The 12,500-nt window shown below is 41.4% G+C and overlaps 1 protein-coding gene across 4 annotated transcripts in view; it reads left to right on the top strand.

Annotated features, from left to right (window-relative positions):
- Positions 1-12,500, top strand: part of znf423 (zinc finger protein 423) — a 206,765-nt gene that overhangs the window by 159,170 nt on the left and 35,095 nt on the right. The window lies entirely within an intron of this gene.

The raw sequence follows: 12,500 nt of genomic DNA, 5'->3' as shown, positions 1-12,500 counted from the left end.
ACTCTCCTCCTTTACGCCCCATCATTTCTCTTTCTCAATCTCTCCAGCTGCATGACATTAGGAAAATGAATGAATTAATAAACCAAATGTGCACACACTGACATGACCACAAGCACACAGCAGTGCTGACAGACAGATGGAGTGGGCGAGTGTTATGCTGTCATTAAGTGGGAAACACTAGCTCTCAATCATCATGAACTGTGTGTGAATTATGGAGAGATATCTGTAGCTGTTGTGTGTGTATGGGTGACACCCATGTTTACCAAATGTCTCCTTAACATTACCCTATGAGACCCACACACATGTGTGTGATTGTGAATGATATGAACAGGCCACTTTTTATCAGCTTGTATTAAATGCAAACAGACAAGTGAAGAGACGCGCATGTATCAAGCCTCCAGTTACTGTCTGCTATGTATGTGATCATTGGCACATACACTTAGAAGTATGCATGTGCCAATACATGTGTTTGTCTGTGTGTGTGCCTCTTGGGGGGTGCATAAAGGGAAGAGGAATGGAGTGAGTGATATTTGACAGCTGATAAAAGAGAGGAGTGAGGAGCAAGGAGCTCTGACAGGAAGTCTCCATGGGCATCCTGGGAGGTATGACCAGGACAGGGATGGGGTTCCAGGGGGGCAATTGATGGAATAGAGAGGGATGAGTCAGACAAGGGAGTGGGAAAAAATACAGTGGTGGTATGTGAGTGTTGGTGGGGGGTAGCTAGAGAGGAGGAGGAGGAAGGAGCAGAACAAAGGAGGCAAGATGATGAGAGGAGCCTTTAGTGCAGTTGGATGGAGAAGGTAAGCAAGAAGGAGCAGTCAGGACTAAGTGGGGAAAAGAATGATGGAAGTGAGAGGAGAGGGAAGGTGGAGCAACAGAGGAGGAGGGTGTGAAGAGGAAATGGAAAACAAGGTGGAAGAGGGCAAAGGAGGGTGGCCTGGCACCCTGCTGCTTATCCTTGAACACTCTGAGGAGGTCTTTCTTTCCATCTCTTCCCTCTTTCTTTTTCTCCTTCACACACACAGAAACCCACACACATAGTGCCCGACTAGCTCACAAGGGTGCTGTTGCAATTAAACTGACACAGCATGAGTCCAGATTGAGAGACAGAGAGTGGAGAGAGGACTCCACGCTGCATGAACACTACCCCTGGAAGACAGAGATGAGGAGGGAGAGAAGGAAGAGAGGGAGGGAGGGATGGATGGGTACAGAGAGGACAGAGATGGAGAGAAAGCAGGAAAATATAGGAGTACTTGTTATAGTGATTACTTAAAACCAGATAGAATTGTAACAGCTGCAGAGGTACAGGAACTAAATTTGGTAGGTATTGTCAGAAATCAGAAATCAGAAATCACCAATCATGCCAATTGTACTAAAAATATACATTATAGAGAATTGTACCTCATTCCAGTAACAGACAAAATAGTACGAAATTAGATTTACTGTCTTAACTTCAGTGCAAATCATGGCCATCATAGCTAGCCATTCATTTGAAATGAATATCAGACAGTTACACCCATTATACACCCACTGTACTCTTAAAGTGTCCGTACTGTAGATCTTCAGTGTTGTTATATTGCTCTTTTTATCAGGTTCCCTATTGCTGTGTTCTTTAGGTACTTGTGTTGTTTCCAAAAGACCTTGTAAGCTAAAATTTAATCAAGGTGTTGCAGAGAACTATTGCGGTGTGTTTAATCTTTTTTGCCCCATTACTCTGACACAGCACCATCACCTTTCCTGCTGTGATTGGTTCTTTAATTAGCTCCTAACAAGAGCCTTCAGGAAGCCAGTGCGCTGATTGGATGTGTTATCATTATTAATTAGCTCAATTAAGTCATTAGGAGGGTCTTCAGCCCCATTTCCTGGGGCCACACAGGTAGTGCTCCCTTCACTTGTGCACTTATGTGTGATTAAACAAAGACGGGAGAAGGGGAAGGCATTTATATTTATATTTAGAAATCAAGTCGTTTCCTCAGCAGTGGATGTGTATAGTGATGATGTTTTCATTTCATCTTCCCATTTATTATCCATACAGCCGCACATGAGCAATCTCTCCACACACAGACAGTGTACACTCACAAACATCTTCAGCCTATATGAAATCAATGTATTGCCTAAATTTTGTGAAACTGCCTGAATTTGGTTGTTCATTGGTCACATAGATTTATCTTTGTGTGTATGTGTCTCTGATGCCTCTGTATGTCTCTGAGGTATCCAGGTGTGATACGACCTGCAGTGGTTACAAAAACACATCTGGAACAGAGAGCATTCAATACCCAGATGTACCCCCCCACCCCCCCCAGACACACACACTTTGTGGTAAAATTATAGGCTTTTACTCTATCTGTGTGTGTCTGAGTGTCCAGACATCAGCTGTGTCTGCCAGGTGTATTTGTACAGAAGTTGACAGATGTTATTTTGATGTTAATGAATGTTGAGAGTGACAAAGGACAAAGAGAACAGACAACAATGAAATGACAGTACAGCACACACACAGACACAGACACACACGGTCTCTGCTATGAATTCAGCCATGAGACAATGTTTGGTCAAGCATGGTTGGGTGGAGAGGCAATTAGTAAAAGCTTTGTACGTTCGGCTGGGGTAGATGGTGTGCTTCCAACTCCAGCTGTTGTGTACCTACAAATTAGTCAATTATTTTCACTTGTGTGTGTGTCTGCATGCACTGCAGTTAATGCAAATAAGTATTGTTCACATCAACCCATAATTGTTAACACCAATGCATTGAACAAAGGACCTAAGTATCATCTCCCTGAGCAATAGGCACATAGATGTTGGCCATTGCCGTTTTCAGCCACATCAGCTTGACAGAGTGAACTGATTGTTGGCTGTGTTTCTCAACTTGTTTGCTTTTCATGTTATACAGACAAAGCAGGTTAGTTTAGTTATGCTCTGCAGTGGCAGAGGCTAACAGTACAGAAGAGTAATGCTTGATTACATGTTCCAATATGTATATATAAATGCACACAGAAATAAATGCCCTCTATCGGTTTTCTGTCCATTTTGGGCTGATAAGGTCATTTTGAAGCTGGTGTTTGATAAAGCTAACTCCCCTGATATAGCTGTTTTAAAGCTTAAATAACCTGAAATAATTGCCTCGTCTGTGCTTGCCTTGCTAAGTTGTTTGCAAGAGCATTGTGCAGCAAGTAAAAGAATAAGTTTTTTTGTTTTTTTTTGAAACACTGGAAATGTTGTATTTTATTTTTATGTGATTGATAATTGATTAATCAAAGTGATCAAAATATTCATTAGTTACAGCCCTAATAGTCACACTTCAAACAAGTTTCATTGATTTTGTTTCATTGAAAGTTTCATTATTAGGTAATTATTATGTTCTAATATTTTGTCAAATCAAACCTATTCAAGGCTAATCTGCAGTGAGTGAGTGAGTGAGTGAGTGAATGAGAGTGAGACTGTCACATGAGTAAGAGTGAAGTCTGTCACTGCTTGGCATCCATGCATGCATGTAAATACATGATGTTGCCCAGCACGAGATAGTGTGGTCCTTACTTACAGACAAACAAGCAACTGGTAATGATGAAGAATCCACTGAAAGAGTGAACAGCACCTTTTACCCACACCAACCATCAGACATCGATCACTTTAAAAAGACAGTAGGATGTTCTGGAAGCACAGAAGATTACCCTATGCAAACTGCAACTGCAATCTAAATGAGAATTCCAGAGACATCTAGATCAGAGGTGGGGAACCTTTTCCTATCACAGGTCATTACAAGTTTTATAACATTAATTAAGTGCCTTCCCAAATTATTTTTGAATTGTCTTTGGAAGAGTTAGTTTTGAAAAGAACTGCTCACGATAATAGGTTGTTGCTTTGCAAACACAACAGTGTTTTCATGTTGTAGGTTGACAGGCACATCAGCATTAGAGGACCTAAAAAATATGGTCACTTCTCTTTGTTTTTACTTTTCAAGGCCTGATACCTCTCACCCAATGCCGGAGGATGTTTCCACACTTGCCAGCATCTTCAGACATCATTGTAGGTTTTTGCAGAGTAGGAGCATGCACAGTGTTTCCTCTTTCCAGTTGCACTTGCAATAGCTTTATTAATGCTCCTTCAAATAGTTTGAGCTTGAGCTCTGAGAGGTACCTGGTGATAATAATAATAATAATAATAATAATAATACATTTTATTTAAAGACGCCTTTCATGACACTCAAGGTCACCTTACAACATATAAAACCAAATACAAATAAAAATAAAAGGTAGTACACAGCAAGCAGCAACATAGAGACATGCATTTACAGTCGACATCAGGCAAGTGAGTAAAAGTTAACATGTAGTCAGCAAAAAAGGGGTGCAGTGAAAAAGCTATTCTGAATAGATGGATTTTGAGAGCAGTTTTGAGTCCAGTATGCAAATGTGATGGGGAAGTGAATTCCAGAGTCTGGGTGCAGAAGAGTCTGGGTGATTTTAGAGTTAAAAAATGAATTAGAAAATCTGTGCAGTGTTCTTTGAAGATGTTGCTGAGTATGCTGGCTTCTGGTGGTTTGATTAGTGTATTCACTGTGGAGAAGAGAGTCCTGGTGTTTCGCTCACCTGCACTGATGATATTTGCGTAATAGGAGGATTTTGTTTTTGAAAGGGCATTTTTGTAGTGAAGGATGTGGTCAGAGTACATTTGTTTATGCGCAGTAAGTCCAGTCTTGGAGCAAAGCCTCTCTAGTTGCTGACCATAGACCTCGAGTTGACATAATTCAGGTGTGTACCAGGGAGTGGTATGAGTAAATGAGACAACCCGTGTTTTCAGCGGAGCTAAAATATTCAGTGTGGAGGATAAGGTATGGTCGTAGTAGTCTGTCAGATTTGGGAGTGAGGAGAGTGGAGTGGGGGTAGGGTTAGGGGAAATTAGACTGTTGAGGTCATCTGGGTGAATGTGTCTAATGGTGCGGTATGATATGGAGCGATGCACTCTTGGTTTACCAAGAGATAGGTTAAAGTTGGATAAGACAGCTTTGTGGTCTGAGATGGGTAGTTTCGTAGAGGTTATATTGTATGGTGTAATGCCAGAACAGCAGATTAAGTCCAAAATATGACCTTTTGTGTGGGTGGGAAAGTCAACATATTGTTTAAGACCATAACAATCTAGTATTCCCTTTAAGTCTCTGGTGAACACATTATTACTGTTGTCAAAGTGAACATTAAAATCACCTGTTAGGATAATATTGGGAGACATTGCACTCAGTGTGGATAAAATGGTGGAGAGTTCTGTGATAAAGGTGTTAGATGGCTTGAGTGGTCTGTACAGAACTACAGTAATAGTGGGTGTAGGTCCAGGAAGCTTAGCAGCTACCAGTTCAAAGATAGATTGATCAGGAGTTGCTGAATTTAAATGGAGAAAATCATTTGGTAATTGCCAAGTTTCTGTGAAACATAAATTGTCCAGTTTGTGAACTATAATGAAGTCATTCACCAGCAGGGATTTATTACTCGAATGTTAAAAAGTGCAAATTTATGGCGGGTCGTGTATGTGTAGACAGCTGATTTCACTAGTGGTGCCAGCACACTGTGATCAACACGATGGTTAAAGCGATGTTGTATGTGATGTCTATTTCTGACAGTAGTCTGAATGGTGAAAATGCTCTCTATTGGACAGTGGGGGGAGCTGGAGGCAAGAGCAGTTGGCTGTGGGGAGACAATCAAAGATGAGGAAGAGGTGGGGGCCGATGGATGATTGACGTCAGGTGTAATCAGTCAGTCACATGGGGCGCAGTGCACTGCATATTTGATATTAAAAGTTAGCATATGTGAGCCGAGTTTGTTTGGGTGGATTCCATCATTTCTAAAAAATGGACGGCGATTCCAGAAGAGATTGAAGTGGTCAATGAATGTCACACCGTGAGCTTTGCAGGCAGACTGAAGCCACTGGTTGAGGTAGAGGACTCTAAAAGCTGCGCTGTGGGATTAAGGTGCAATGGGACCGGAGATGAAGATGGATTTTCCAGACTGTTTTAAAAAGTTAAGGATGAGGTTGAAGTCAGCCTTGAGTCTGTTCAGATTGCTGAGGTGCTGTGTCGTTCAAGCCTACATGGACAATGAGATGAGTAATAGACACAGGGAGTGATGGAAGTATACTGTGGAGTATTTTTTAAAATCACTGGTACGCTAGCACCGGGGATGCAGAGAGTGGATACATTAAAATACCTGACATGACGGATTAGTGAATCACCAATTAGGAGAGTGGTAGGGGAGAAAAGTGGACAGGGGGGTGAGGGCTGAGTGCTTCCAGGGGGCGACAGTGTCTTGTGTCACCAGAGCGGGGCAAACTCATCAGGTGAGGGTGAGCGGGCTGTTCCTGTGAGTGTTGTGGTAAAGGCCTGTCATCTGACGTGGGAGGCTGCTTTCCAGTCGGCTGTGAGAAAGTGAACCCCCGAGAGCGCCTGTTACCAGCCTCCGTTAGCAGCTTGCGGTGGTAAAAGGAGGACTTCCCTGCTTGCTTGTTACTCCGGTCGGCCCCTTCTCCAGATGTTTTAGGGTAAGCAGTAACAGAAGTTGCATCCAACATGGGATGAAGGTCTCCTGTCAAGGGGGGAAATCCAGCTCCTCCAGGGGACTGTATCGGTTAGAAAGCTGAAGTTCGTGGAGAGGAGGAGGAGATGAGTCTGGGGTGACTTGTTTCCTTTGTTGCTTCTATGGACAGCAACCCCTGGACCCTGACTGGTTGTGGAGTTATGAATTTTTGGATATGGTGTGGATGAAGTTGTTGCCGGTTTCTTTGGCTTAGCTCCTTGCTGTAGCCAGAGCTCCTCAGCGTGGGACTGGACAACTGGGAGAGTGGAGTCCAGCTCAGCCTCAGCTGAGACAGTAGGAGCAGCACCAACAGTAACAAGGGAGTCAAGGTATCGTTCTTCATCCCGGAGGTGGTAGAGAGTGAAGATAAGTCTTTCCAGTTCAGTGATGGTTTGAGTCAAATGCAGGCAGTGGTCACAGCCGGATGGAGAGGTAAGTGGTGGCATACTTTGATGATATTTGCGGAATAGGGAAAACAGCTACGGCAGAAAATGTGTAGTGTCTACTGGAGTGAAGCTACTGTAATGTAGCCACTGCTTTGCAGGGGCACAGTGTAAAAAAACAAACACTTACACACGAGGACTCCACTAATGGGAGTCCGCAGTGTTTTCTTGGCTTGAGCAGAGAGGACTTACAGGAAGTGAAACTTACCGGCACTTGGCCTGCAGCAAGGATTAGGCTCCGGCAAGTTTGAAAATGCTGATGAGGTTTGGAGATGTGAGGTGAGGATTGCTCAGCCGGGAAAAGCCGTTGTGGACATATTTCGGTGTCCGTCAGCAGCTTAATGCAGTATTCCTGAACCCTGGAGCTTCACGGGAGCTGATAATGTCCACCATAAAGGCCAAATCACAGAGACACTTGCTGTCAGAGTTTTTACATCAGGTTTTCCTTCATCTCTGAATTATTCCTGACAAACTGACACTTTGAAACAGTTTTACTTGGTCTGGGGCTAACGGCTGCAGCAAGGCAATCCTTCACAAAGGAGGTTTCAGCTTCTTGGCTATTAGCCCACTAATAACAAATCTTGCCTGCGTAACACTGTCTGAAAGCTGCTTGTTGGGTACCCAAACTCCACTCAAGATTGTTATTTTTATCCAAGAACATTTGCCCTTGCAACTCATCCAGTTTAGCATGTCTCAGGCTGTAATGGTGCTCAAGATTCGCCTTTTAAATCACCATGAGCACTTCACCAGAAACTAACTTAGGCACGCTGGTTGGCCTTTAGAGAGAGAGAGAGATGCAGAGTAACTGTGAAGAAAGAAGAGAGAGTGTGATGGAGAGAGGAGAGCACCACAGAGACAATGAAACAATGCCCTCTAACCAATGTGCTGACATCTCTTTGTTGGAAGTGTGTGTGTGTATGAGCTTTTATTAATATTGATTTAGCATTCTGGCAGGTGGTCTTTGAATCTCACTCCCTTCTCAAGCCTCTAGGGACATATTGTAGATACACACACATTAACACACAAGAAGTGGTGTCAGATGTAATGATAATATAGGTAATGACATAACTTGAAGCCTTGACAGAGAGACAGAATGGCCGTGTATGAAATATCCGTGACTTTTGGAGGTTTTTGTGAATATAAACACATCTGTGCGTTCTTGCAGTCTGGCTGTTTATGAAACTGAGAGACAGAGCTGATGAGTGAGAGAAGAGAGCTAAACTGTGATTCCCAGTGGCGGCTTTGCTCTGCATGTGAACTCTCTTAAGTAGACTTGAGAACTGTTTAACTGAGCACTTGTCGATGCATGTGTATGGATGTGCATTTTCGTATGCATGTCAAGCTGAATTTTAAAGCCATACGCTGCTGCCATATAGCCTCTATCAGCCTTTTCATCCTTATTAGCTGCAGAAAAGAGGGATGCTTTATTTGAGTTTCTCGTTTTCAGGAGTTCTGCAATTGATGTCATGTGTAACTGGTTTTATTGCATATTTTTTGTTTTCTTCCCTCAAGTACAAGAACAGATTCGAAGTATTATATAAACATTTGCTGTATAGTACATATAACTACACATGACAAACATTAATAGATGTTCATATTGACACAAATTTTTGATTGACCTTTTTTTTCTACTTCCATCCAAGCAAGGTAATTTTTCTGTTTGTTATATACTGCAGTTTGCATTTTTGTGGTATTTGTGAAAGAGAGAAAAGGTGAGAACAGATCTCTACAAATATATCTATTATATTTGTCTTTTCTGGAATAACCCCCAAATTCACTGATTAAAATCAATGAAATGAAAAAAAATTAATTTACAACTTCAAAAGTGTTAACTCTGTGGTGTACATCCTGCAATATATTAAAGTTTGCTTTCAATTTCAACCCCCCCCCCCCCCCCTTAAACTATCAATAATTAATTTTTGGTTCACTTGGTGGCAGCACAACAAATTGTAACCCCAACGCTGGCATATTACCATCTGAACAAACTGGCTCTCCTTTTAGCTTTGCTTTTGCTTGACTTTATTCGCTTGTTGCTAACTTTGCCTGTTTGATGTTTAGTGCTGGCCAGGTAGTGAACATTGAATTTATCATAGCTTTTGTCCTGCAAATGGATGCTTGCTGATACTGAAATTGACATTGATATGAGAAAGACAAAGAGTGAAAGCAGTGAAGTTGCATGCCGTACAATAAGCTGAGGCAGCAAAACTTTCCACACAGCTGAGGGGAACTCCAGAGTGACACCTTTCACATTTCACATAGTAATTTAATCAATTTTTGATATAACAAGATTGATCATAGAATATTTGAATTACATCACCTTCTTTATTCATGTATTTCAAAGTCAAACATGTATTTAACATAACTGAATGTACAGTCCTGAATGTGACAGTTTTTCTGCCTTCAGATATTTTTCTGTATTGTTTTTGTCTGTCTGTCTTATCTGTCAGTTGTTCTGTTGGTCTGCTTCTCCCTCTACACACATACACGTACAAGCGCACAAATCTCTAGACACATGTATATTTGATTTCTGCCTCAGAATAATTAATAACTTGTGTTCATTTATTTATTTGTTTGTATTTGACGCTGACAGAAGGGAGAAGTGTATGTGTTTGTGCTTGTGTTTCTGTGTCGCTTGTGTGTGTTGGAACATGAAGCTATTATTTTGTTATTCACATGCAGTACATTGAAAATACACATTACATTATACATTACATTACATTATATTGCCAGGGTTTGGTTTTCTTTCTGGAAAGTGTGTGAGTGTAACCTCAACATTTCTGTGTCTGACAAAAAAATCACATTGTCACTGACGATGTGCACACATCCTCAGTGGATCAAAACCATGTCTGAAAGCAAAAAGATTGTTTTATGTTGTAATATACCTTTTTGTTGTGTGTACGTTTTTCTCAGTATTCCTCATCTACATCTACATAAGTTAGAGTTGAATTTTGACATCCCTCAGTGAACTCACAGTTGGATACTCAGCTGGATTTTACTCATAGGGCAAGAGATCAATAATTATAACAATAGAAACAGTAAGAAAGAGCAGGTTTAGTATCTCTGTGGTATCTTTGCTCTCTACCTCTGTTTCTAGTGTCACTGTAGAAGGTACAAAATAATGAGTGCAGAAAAAAGTCTTGCTCTTTAGGACTGGCACTAAACCCTGACATTGACAGTTTTTAGATACCTGTTGCTGTTTTAGATAGCCGTAATGTTTCTTCAGGTAAATTCAGTTGTAGCTGTGCTGGAAATATCTCAATGCTGTCTGTCATTATTTATGTTTCATCCACAATGAATAAGATCAAACCCACCAGGTTTGATCAATTTTTGTGGTATGAAAAAACATTTAAAAAAAAACAAAAAACAAACACGAGCTATGTAATCCACTAAAGCAAATATGATGCTTCTGTTAGTGTTATCAAAGTTTCTGTTTCATAGTTTTTATGTTGTGCTCAGCTTTCTGTCAATCACCTGAAATGAGGAGGAGACTAAATAATTCAACAGTAATTGAATGTAATCAGTTTATATTGGTGTGTAATCTTTGAATATCATGCAGCTGATCACAGCTCAGAGCAGGTAATCACAGTAGTTTGTTTCAGTCCTGGTGATTCAGGCGTGATTATGCTCCTTGTAAGCTTGATCATTACCTGGTCCACCCAGCAGGGGATGTCTTATTACAAAAATGTTACCTTGATTAGCAGTTCTTAGGACAGCTTGGACACACATGCACGCACACAGGTACAAGAATTGGCAGTAATGTAGAGCCTTAATGTAGGTTGCGTATGGCAAGGGCTTCAGCTAAGTGCTTCTGTAATTTTAAAGTGTTTGAGATGTGTCTGCCCTGTTTTTAAGTCAAAATGGAATAAATTGCCTTCAGTCGTGTGAATTACTGATATACAGTAAACTAACCTACTGACTACGGTTGCTGTTTTTTTTTTCTATCGCGCCACAACATCAGAAAGATAAATGCTGAAAGAAAAAGAGGAACACATGTGGGTTATTTAGCATGTTTTCTCTTTCTTCAAACAGTTTTAAAAAAAATTTTACTCTGTCCTGCTGGCTTTATTGACTTTCTCTACAGTTGGCCATCCCGGTTCGTCTGCAGCTTGTTTTTGAAAACATGAAGACAAAATTTTTTACAGTGAAATATGTAGAATCGCTCACTTTTGATAGTTACTGTATGTTTTGCCATTTTGTGCCTCTTCTATGCTTGCTCTGTTTTCTCATAGCCGTTATGTTTACAGCCAACAGGCATCCGCAATCTCTCTTGCTCACCCACCCACACACATACACAGTGTGTGGCTGAGGGAGGTCTCTAGCCATGGTTGCAGGTATCTGGCAGGCTTTTCCACATATGACCTCGTAGTGATTTACTGTCTTCATTAGCATGCTACTGCTCTGTGTGTGTGTGTGTGTGTGTGTGTGTGTGTGTGTGTGTGTGTGTGTAAAATACACTTGTGCTTTAGGGAGGGTTATAGTTGGCTAGCTGGGTGTCTTTGTTGAAGTTGACTGTGTTTTGGAAGTGTGCAGATTTTTTGGAATAAAAAAATGTTTCAGCCTCTGTTCCCCTTTCTATCCTTTCTAGTCTGTTCCCTACTATTCTGGTCTGTTTTACCCTGTTTATCGTATTGTTTCTATGACCACAGTGTGGTACGGTTTGGCATGCCCTGTTATGGCACTGTGGTGTGTGTGTGTGTGTGTGTGAGAGAGAGAGAGAGAGAGAGAGAGAGAGAGAGAGAGAGAGAGAGATGCACATGCAGGGTGGCTCAGTGGGGGATGTAGCTGGTCAGGGCAGGGGGCGAGGACAGACAGGCTGAACCAAGGTCACTCCTACTGTGTGTGTGTGTGTATGTGTGTGTGTGTGTGTCTGTCTGTCTGTCTGTCCACTTGTCCACCACAGTACAGCTGAGGATGTGTTGAGCTTCCGTTCACTCTTTCTTTCTCACTGTTCTTTCTCTTTCTATGTAACTTATTTTTTTCTGTTTTCATTTCATGAATATTTTGTCTGATGCAACATGAGGAGAAATTAATGTGTTGTAATTTGTGACTTACAAATGAAGACAGAGAAGAAGAAGAAAATAAGAAACACTAGTGTATTAGTGCTGAAAACAATGAATTGACTTTGACTTTTTCTAAAGTATTTTCTGGTATGTCATAGGATAAATGTTTAGACTTATCTCTCCCATCTCTGTCTTCTCTTGTGTCACTCTCTGTCTGTCACTCCATAAATCGCTCTCTCTCTCTCTCTCTCTCTCTGGGTCCAGATGGGCAGTTTACAGGTTAACTGGTACAGCTGGAGCTGCATTATTAGCATCCTGCTGTGAGCTCTTATTGGCTATGCTCCTCTCCTCTTTCCTGCTCCCTTCCTCCCTCTTCTTCCTCTGTCAGGCTTAGGTTTTGTGTTTTATGGTTTCACAGAGTGATCTGTAGATGGACACAAAAGCCACACTATATTAGATTGCTGGTTGTATGTACGCACATGAGTATTTAAGTTTTGGATTGTTTT

The sequence above is a fragment of the Chaetodon auriga genome, chromosome 6, assembly GCF_051107435.1.
Source record: "Chaetodon auriga isolate fChaAug3 chromosome 6, fChaAug3.hap1, whole genome shotgun sequence".
NCBI lineage: Eukaryota > Metazoa > Chordata > Actinopteri > Chaetodontiformes > Chaetodontidae > Chaetodon > Chaetodon auriga.
This window is presented reverse-complemented; position numbering and strand designations above follow the sequence as displayed.